Raw genomic sequence first — 9,995 nt, 5'->3', positions numbered from 1 at the left:
TCCCATATCTCTGTTTCTGTATATCCCTGTGTCCCCATACACCTGTGTCCGCATATCTCTGTCTTGGAATATCTCTTGTGTCCCCATATCCCTGTGTCCCTATATTGCCGTCTTCCTATAACCTGTGTCTGCATATCTCTGTGTCCCCGTAGCCCTGACTCCCCATATCCCTGTGTCCCCATATCCCTGTCTCCCCATGTATCTCTGTCCCCATATCCCTGTGTCCACATATCTCTGTGCCTCTATATCCCTGTGCCCCCATATCCCTGTCTCCCCATGTATCTGTGTCCCCATATCCCTGTCTCCCCATGTATCTGTGTCCCCATATCTCTCTGTATATCCCTGTGTCCCCATTTCCCTGTCTCCCTATGTATCTGTGTCCCCATATCTCTGTGTCCCCATATCCCTGTGTCCACATATCTCTCTGTCTGTATATCCCTGTGTCTCCAAATCCCTGTTTCCCCATATCCATCTCTCCATACCTCTGTGTCCCTATATAACTGTGTCCATGAATGTCTGTGTCCCCATATTCCTATGTCCCCATATCCCTGTGTCCCAAATGTCTGTGTTCCCATATCCCTATGGCCCCATATCTCTTGTTGCCATATCCCTGTTTCCACATATCTCTGTGTCTCTATATCACTGTGTCTCTATATCCCTGTGTCTCTATATCCCTGTTTCCCTATAACACTGTGTCCCTATATCCCTGTGTCCCCATATCCCTGTCTCCCCAATTATCTGTGTCCCCACATCTCTGTGTCCCTATATCCCTGTGTCCACAAATGTCTGTGTCCCCGTATCCCTCTGTCCCCAAATCGCTGAGTCCCCATCAGTCTGTGTCCCCATAACTGAGTCACCCCATAGCTCTGTGTCCCAATATCCCCATGTCTCTGTGTCCCCATTTACATGTGTCCACATATCGCTGTGTCTCTATGTCCCTGTGTCCCCATTTTGCTGTGGCGCCATATCCCTGTGTCCCTATATCCCTGTGTCCCCATATCCCTGTGTCCCCATACCCCTGTGTCCCCATATCTGTCTCCCCATATCTCTGTGTCCCCACATCTCCATTTGCACATATCCCTGTCTCTTCATAACTCTGTGTCCCATATCTGTGTGTCCCTATATCCCTGTGTCCACTTATCCCTGTGTCCCTATCTCCCAGTGTCCCCAAATCCCTGTGTCCCCATATCCCTGTGTCCCCATACCATCGTGTGCCCATATACCTGTGTCACTATATCCCTGAGACAAATATCCCTGTGTTCCCATATCCCAGTGTCCCCATATCCCTGTGTCCACATATCCCAGTGTCCCCATATCCCTGTGTCCACATATCTCTGTGTCCCCATATCCCTGTGTCCACATATCCCTGCGTTCTCATATCTCTGTGTCCCCATATCCCTGTGTTCCCATATCTCTGTGTCCCCATATCCCTGTGTTCCCATATCCCTGTGTCCCCTTATTCCTGTGTCCCCATCTCCCTGTGTCCCTATAACCCCGTGTCCCCATATCACTGTGTCCCCATATCTCCGTGTTCCCATATCTCCGTGTCTTGATATCCCTGTGTCCCCATATCCTTGTGTCCACATATCCCTGTGTCCCCATTTACCTGGGTCCCTATATCGCTGAGGCCCCATCTCTCTGTGTCCCCATATCGCTGATTCCCCATTTCCCTGTGTCCCCATATCCCTGTGTCCCCATATCCCTGTGTCCACATATCCCTGTGTTCCCATATCTCTGTGTCCCCATGTCCCTGTGTTCCCATATCTCTGTTTCTGTATATCCCTGTGTCCCCATACACCTGTGTCCGCATATCTCTGTCTTGGAATATCTCTTGTGTCCCCATATCCCTGTGTCCCTATATTGCCGTCTTCCTATAACCTGTGTCTGCATATCTCTGTGTCCCCGTAGCCCTGACTCCCCATATCCCTGTGTCCCCATATCCCTGTCTCCCCATGTATCTCTGTCCCCATATCCCTGTGTCCACATATCTCTGTGCCTCTATATCCCTGTGCCCCCATATCCCTGTCTCCCCATGTATCTGTGTCCCCATATCCCTGTCTCCCCATGTATCTGTGTCCCCATATCTCTCTGTATATCCCTGTGTCCCCATTTCCCTGTCTCCCTATGTATCTGTGTCCCCATATCTCTGTGTCCCCATATCCCTGTGTCCACATATCTCTCTGTCTGTATATCCCTGTGTCTCCAAATCCCTGTTTCCCCATATCCATCTCTCCATACCTCTGTGTCCCTATATAACTGTGTCCATGAATGTCTGTGTCCCCATATTCCTATGTCCCCATATCGCTGAGTCCCCATCTGTGCCCCCATATCCCTGTGTCCCCACATCTCCATTTCCACATATCCCTGTCTCTTCATAACTCTGTGTCCCATATCTCTGTGTCCCTATATCCCTGTGTCCCCATATCCCTGTGTCCACACATCTCCATTTCCACATATCCCTGTCTCTTCATAACTCTGTGTCCCATATCTCTGTGTCCCTATATCCCAGTGTCCCCATATCCCTGTGTCCACACATCTCCATTTCCACATATCCCTGTCTCTTCATAACTCTGTGTCCCATATCTCTGTGTCCCTATATCCCAGTGTCCCCATATCCCTGTGTCCCCACGTCTCCATTTCCACATATTCCTGTTTCTTCATAACTCTGTGTCCCATTTCTGTGTCCCTATATACCTGTATCCCTATATCCCTATGTCCATTTATCCCTGTGTCCCTATAACCCCGTGTCCCCATATCCCTGTGTCTCCATATCCATGTGTCTCCATATCCCTGTGTCCCCTTATCCCTGTGTCCCCATACGTCTGTGTCCCTATATCTCTGGGTCTCCATATCTCAGTGTTCCCATATCCCTGTGTCCCCATATCCCTGTGTCCCCATATCCTTGTCTCCCAATATTTCTGTGTCATCCTATCCCTGGGTCTCTGTATCCCTGTGTACCCATATCCCTGTCTCCCCATGTATCTGTGTCCCCATATCTCTGTGTCTTGAAATATCTGTGTCCCCATATTCCTGTGTCCTTATATCACTGAGGCCCATCTATCTGTGCCCTATATCCCTGTCTCCCCATATCCCTGTCTCCCCATATCACTGTCTCCCCATATCACTGAGTCCCCATCAATCGGTGTCCCCATATCTGTGTCACCCCATATCCCTGTGTCCCCATATCTCTGTGTCCCTGTCTCCCCATATCCCTGTGTCCCTGCGTCCCCATATCCCTGTGTCCCCATATCCCTGTGTCCCTGTCTCCCCATATCCCTGCGTCCCTATGTCCCCATATCCCTGCGCCCCTATATTGCTGAGCCCCCATCAATCTGTGTCCCCATATCCCTGTGTCCCCATATCCCTGTGTCCCTGTCTCCCCATATCCCTGCGTCCCTATGTCCCCATATCCCTGTGCCCCTATATTGCTGAGTCCCCATCAATCTGTGTCCCCATATCCCTGTGTCCCCATATCCCTGTCTCCCCATATCCATGTGTCCCCATGTATCCATGTCCACATATCCCTGTCTCCCCATGTATCTGTGTCCCCATATCTCTCTGTATATCCCTGTGTCCCCATTTCCCTGTCTCCCTATGTATCTGTGTCCCCATATCTCTGTGTCCCCATATCCCTGTGACCACATATCTCTCTGTCTGTATATCCCTGTGTCTCCAAATCCCTGTTTCCCCATATCCATCTCTCCATACCTCTGTGTCCCTATATCCCTGTGTCCCCATATCCCTGTCTCCCCATGTATCTGTGTCCCCATATCTCTGTGTCCCTATATCCCTGTGTCCCCATATCCCTGTCTCCCCATGTATCTGTGTCCCCATATCTCTGTGTCCCTATATCCCTGTGTCCCCATATCTCTGTGTCCCCATATCTCTGTGTCCCTATATCCCTGTGTCCACAAATGTCTGTGTCCCCATATCCCTCTGTCCCCATATCGCTGAGTCCCCATCAATCTGTGTCCCCATAACTGAGTCACCCCATAGCTCTGTGTCCCAATATCCCCATATCTCTGTGTCCCCATTTACATGTGTCCACATATCGCTGTGTCTCCATGTCCCTGTGTACCTATATCCCTGTGTCCCCATATCCGTCTCCCCATATCTCTGTGTTCCCATATCCCTGTGTCCCCATACCCCTGTGTCCCCACATCTCCATTTCCACATATCCCTGTCTCTTCATAACTCTGTGTCCCTATATCCCTGTGTCCACTTATCCCTGTGTCCCTATCTCCCAGTGTCCCCAAATCCCTGTGTCCCCACATCCCTGTGCCCCGATATCCCTGTGTCCCCTTATCCCTGTGTCCCCATATCTCTGTGTCCCCATATCCCTGTCTCCCCATATCCCTGTCTCCCCATATCCCTATATCTCTGTGTCCCCATATCTGTGTGTTCACAAATGTCTGTGTCCCCATTTCCCTGTCTCCCCATATCCCTGTCTCCCCATATCCCTGTCTCCCCACATCTCCATGTCTACATATCCCTGTCTCATTATAACTCTGTGTCCCATATCTCTGTTTACCTAGATCCATGTGTCCCCATATCGCTGTGTCCCCTTATCCCTGTGTCCCCTTATCCCTGTGTCCCTATATCCCAGTGTCCCCATATCTCTGTGTTCCCATATCCATCTCCCCATATCCCTGTGCCCCCATATCTCTGCGTCCCCATATCTCTGTGTCCACATATCCCTGGTTTCTGTGTCCCCATATCCCTGTCTCCCCATATCCCTGTCTCCCTATATCCCTGTGTCCCCATATCTCTGTGTCCCCATATGTGTGTGTTCACAAATGTCTGTGTCCCTATATCCCTATGTCCCTGTCTCCCCATATCCCTGTGCCCAGCCCTGCTTGTGTTTCCGTGTTTCTGTATTTATGCTCCAGTGTCGCTGTGACGGTTTAATCCCAAATTCCCATGCCTGTATCCCGATATGCCGACATGACAATGTTCCGTTATATTTGTGCCCAGATCCCCCAGGAACATTTACTTGTGTATTCCGAGACCTGGGCTCGATGATTCCCTGAGCCGTGAAGAGTCTTGTTCCCTGTAAATCCCAATATTATTACAGGATTCCCAGGTTTCTCTTCTGGCATTGTATGGGATTAAACTCCGCAATTCTCCTGTCATTGTCCATATAACCCCACAGAGGGAGCTTTCCCCTGTATCTAACCCCGTGCTGTCCCTGGGAGTGTTTGATGGGGGTGGTCAGCGCGGAGGGAGCTTTACCCTGTATCTAACCCTGTGCTGTCCCTGTCCCTGGGAGTGTTTGATGGGGGGGGAACAGTGTAGAGGGAGCTTTACCCTGTATCTAACCCCGTGCTGTCCCTGGGAGTGTTTGATGGGGGGTGGTCAGTGCAGAGGGAGCTTTACCCTGTATCTAACCCTGTGCTGTCCCTGGGAGTGTTTGATGGGGGGTGGTCAGTGTAGAGAGAGCTTTACCCTGTATCTAACCCCGTGCTGTCCCTGTCCCTGGGAGTGTTTGATGGGGGGGGAACAGTGTAGAGGGAGTTTTACCTTGTATCTAACCCCGTGCTGTCCCTGTCCCTGGGAGTGTTTGATGGGGGGGGGGAACAGTGTAGAGGGAGCTTTACCCTGTACCTAACCCCGTGCTGTCCCTGGGAGTGATTGATGGGGTGTGGTCAGTGCAGAGGGAGCTTTACCGTTTACCTAACCCCGTGCTGTCCCTGGGAGTGTTTGATGGGGGGTGGGTCAGTGTAGAGGGAGCTTTACCCTGTACCTAACCCCATGCTGTCCCTGGGAGTGTTTGATGGGGGGTGGTCAGTGCAGAGGGAGCTTTACCCTGTACCTAACCTCGTGCTGTCCCTGGGAGTGTTTGACGGGGGAGGGGTGGACAGTGAGTCACCGCGAACACAGGATGTGCAGGGCCTGGAGGCTGGTTCACGCGCCTCTCAGCTCTCCACATCCTGTTTATCTCCGCGGCTCCCACAGCGAGTTCAAACAGAACGAAGGACGTGCCCCCTGACCCTCGAACCCCCCCTCAGCCAGTCGCCCAGATCCCCTCCCCACCCCAACCCTAACCGGACGTTCCCTTTCCCCTGTGCTCTCCCCCCCTCAACCCGGTCCACCTCCCCCTCTCTCCCTATTTATTCCAGTTCCCTCCCCCCATCCCCCTCTCTGATGAAGGGCCTAGGCCCGAAACGTCAGCTTTTGTGCTCCTGAGATGCTGCTTGGCCTGCTGTGTTCATCCAGCCTCACACTTTGTTATCTCGGATTCTCCAGCATCTGCAGTTCCCATTATCTCTGATGAATTTCAATGCAGAGAAATGTAGGCGAGTGCATTTTGACAGAAGGAACGTATAGAGAGAATACAGGCTCAGTGGCACAACTTTGAGGGCAGTACAGAAGCACTGGGGGCTCAGGGTTCATGTGTGCGATTCTCTGAAAGTGCCCAAGGATGTTGAAACAGAGGTGAGAAGGTTTGTAGGATTGTTGGGTTTACAAACAGAGGCCCAGGGTACAAAAGCAAGCCAGGGACCTCTGCAAATCATTGGTCAGCCCACACGTAGAGCGTCATTTTCAGTTATAGAGTCGTAGTCAGAGAGACGTACAGTTCGGAAACAGACCCTTCAGCCCTTCCGGGGCATGCTGAACCAGTCCCCCACCCGCCAGCTCCCACCCATGTCTCTGCAAACCCATCCTGTCCATGTACTTATCCAAATTTCTTTCAAACTTTGTAACTGCCGGCATCCACCACTTCCTCTGGAAATTCATTCCACACACGGACCACCCTCTGTGTAAACAAATATTCCCTAGTGTCTTTATTAAATCTCTCTCCTCTCACCTTAGAAATAAGCCCCCTGGTCTTGAAATCCCCCTCCCTGGGAAAAAGACACCCACTATTCACCCTACCTATGCCCCTCAAGATCTTACAAACCTCAACAAAACCACCTTTCAACCCCCTACACCTCAGCGAACAAAGTCCCAGCCTTTCCAGTCCCTCAAACCTTCCATTCCCAGCAACATCCTGGTAAATCTTTTCTGAACCCACTCCAGCTCAATAACGTCCTTCCTGTAACAGGGCGGCCAGAGCTGGGCACAGCGCTCCAGAAGGGACCTCACAAGCTCAACATGACGTTCCCGACTCCAAGCTCTGAAGGCAAACATGCCAAACACCTTCTTAATCCCTCCCAGTGATACAAACTTCAAAGAATTATGTCCCTGAACCCCCTTAGGTCTGTCCGTTCCACAGCACTACCCAAAGCTCTGCTGTTAATTCCCTGGTTTCTCCCTACAACCTTTCTTAAACAAATGCACAAAATTAACCACCTCTGGTCATCAGGCACTTCACCCACAGTAATAGATGATGCAAATATCTCTGCAAGGAGTCTCATCATTTCCTCCCTTATTTCCCACAATGTCCTGGGATACATTAGATCGGGTCCGGGAGATTTACGCATCTTCATATTCTCTAAGACCTCCTGTTCCATGATGTGAACTGTGTTTAAAACATCAAAGTTAACCCGTCTGCATTCTCTAGACTCCATTTCTTTCCCCACAGTAAAAACTGACATGTAACATTAATTTAGGATCTCTCCCATCTCCTGTGGTTCGACACAAAGACGACTTCTTTGATTTTTAAAGGGCCCTACCCTCTCTCTTGCTCTAAATGCATTCGTGGAATCTCTTTGGATTATCCTTAACCTCGCCAAGGCTATGTGATAGTCCCTCTTTACCTTCCTGATTTCTCTCATCATAAATTCTGGGCATGGATTTAAGGAAGGATGTTAGACCCCTGGAGAAAGTGCAAGGGAGACATACGAGAATGATATGAGGGATTTTGGATCCAAGGTTAGGGAGACTGGGCTTTTTCAACTTGGAGCAGAGTGGATTAAGAGGTGACTTTGTTGAGGTGTTCAAAGTTATGAACAATTTTGACAGAATAAAGAAGGTCATGAGCTGATATGTCACTAACTGAGGGGTCACATTTTCAAGATAATCAGCAAGAGAGCCAGGAGTGAGATGAGGAGAAACTTCTTTGGTCAGAGAGAACTTTTGGGAGAGGGAACACAGTGCCTGGGAGAGTGCTGGAGATGGATTGCAGAGGAGGTTTCAAACGAGGGTGATGAATTGACATGGCCAGAGAGTGGGACTAGCTGGGTCGCTCTTTCAGGGGCCAGGAGAGACACGATGAGTCAAATGGCTTCCTGGAAAATTCTCTGATTCCTGCAAGCGAGGTGGTACTTTCAGGACACACTGAGGGAAGAGTAATCATAACATCATAAGGGGAAGGAAGAGGAGGAAATCAGAGTCGTTTATACATGGCCACCTTTGGAGAGAGTAATGTCCACATCCATTTCCAGAAATGCAGGGCCCCCTTGAATTACAAAGGTTGGGGGGGTGGGACAGAGAGAGAGAGATGAAGCAGAAATGTGGCTGATCCCAGACGGAATACACAACTGGGGAGTAAGACACTTGCTTGTCCTTTCTACTTCCTTGAGGGATATGGGCATCGATTGCCCATCCTGAGTTGTGCCCTCTTGAGAAATGGAGGTGAGCTGCCTTCCTGGACCGTTGCAGTGCACGAGCTACTCCCTAACAACGGGAGAGAATTCCAGGAGGAACGCCGAAGGCTCCACCTGGAATCAAAGAAGAAGCAGGAGAGCCGATGTGAAAAGAGGATGGCCGCGAACAGCAAGCTGGAATCCATCAGTCGCGTAAAGTGTTGGAGGGCAATTAAAAAGGGAGAGATGGAGCAGAGACGGTTTAGCATGAGAGAAACATGAGGTGCCCAGTTACTAGAAAGTTCCACAACTGCTAGGGTGGACAAGACTTGACAAGCTCCTAGGCGAGCTGTGGAGATATTATGCACACTTTCTGAGGCCCCCATGAGTCACTGGAGAGATCGCCAACAACCACAGGACACCATGCGGCGAGGCCTTTGCTCAGCGTGAGACAAAAAGAAACTATGAGGCAGTCAATTTAACCACAGAGTTTGGCAGGGAGAAGCCTCTGGAAACTATGGGTCACCAAAAGAAAAAGCTAATAATCTCCCGGGGGTATGTCAGTGAGAGCAGGGTCGTTCAGGGAAATGTTGCAGATACAGCAACCCTGGATTGGCAGAAGGTGCTCCAGAAAGTGCCAAATGATAGACTTGCGAGAAAAGCTTGAGGTCGTGGTACAGTCGGGTTAGGAAGAATGTGGACACAAAGCCAGCTGAAAGACAGGAAATTATGATCATTGATGGTTATTTATTGGGCTGGAATGACATTTGTAGTGATGTTCTGGGTGGTTTACATATAGAATGACACATATCACAGCAGTGAGGTACAGAGTGGAATCGAAACTGGGTGGTTCGGGGTGGTTTATATCTAAACTAACAGATACCCACAAGTGGGTTACAGAATGGAACCTGATCAAAGTGTTGGGGGCGGAAAATGTACAGAATAACAGATACCCTGCCCCCCCCGGGAGGGAGTTACAGACTTTAATCTGTTTGGGGGGGTGGGTTTATATACAGAATAACAGATACCCCCCGGGGAGGGAGTTACAGACTGGAATCTGATCGAGGGGGTTCGGGGGGGGTTTATATACAGAATAACAGATACCCCCCGGGGAGGGAGTTACAGACTGGAATCTGATCGAGGAGGTTCGGGGGGGGGTTTATATACAGAATAACAGATACCCCCCGGGGAGGGAGTTACAGACTGGAATCTGATCGAGGGGGTTCGGGGGGGGTTTATATACAGAATAACAGATACCCCCCCCCCGGGGAGGGAGTTACAGACTGGAATCTGATCGAGGGGGTTCGGGGGGGTTTATATACAGAATAACAGATACTCCCCGGGGAGGGAGTTACAGACTGGAATCTGATCGAGGGGGTTCGGGGGGGGTTTATATACAGAATAACAGATACCCCCCCCCCCGGGGAGGGAGTTACAGACTGGAATCTGATCGAGGGGGTTCGGGGGGGTTTATATACAGAATAACAGATACTCCCCGGGGAGGGAGTTACAGACTGGAATCTGATC

Source organism: Stegostoma tigrinum, chromosome 48, assembly GCF_030684315.1.
Source record: "Stegostoma tigrinum isolate sSteTig4 chromosome 48, sSteTig4.hap1, whole genome shotgun sequence".
In the NCBI taxonomy this organism is placed as follows: domain Eukaryota; kingdom Metazoa; phylum Chordata; class Chondrichthyes; order Orectolobiformes; family Stegostomatidae; genus Stegostoma; species Stegostoma tigrinum.
Note: the sequence above shows the minus strand (reverse complement) of the source record.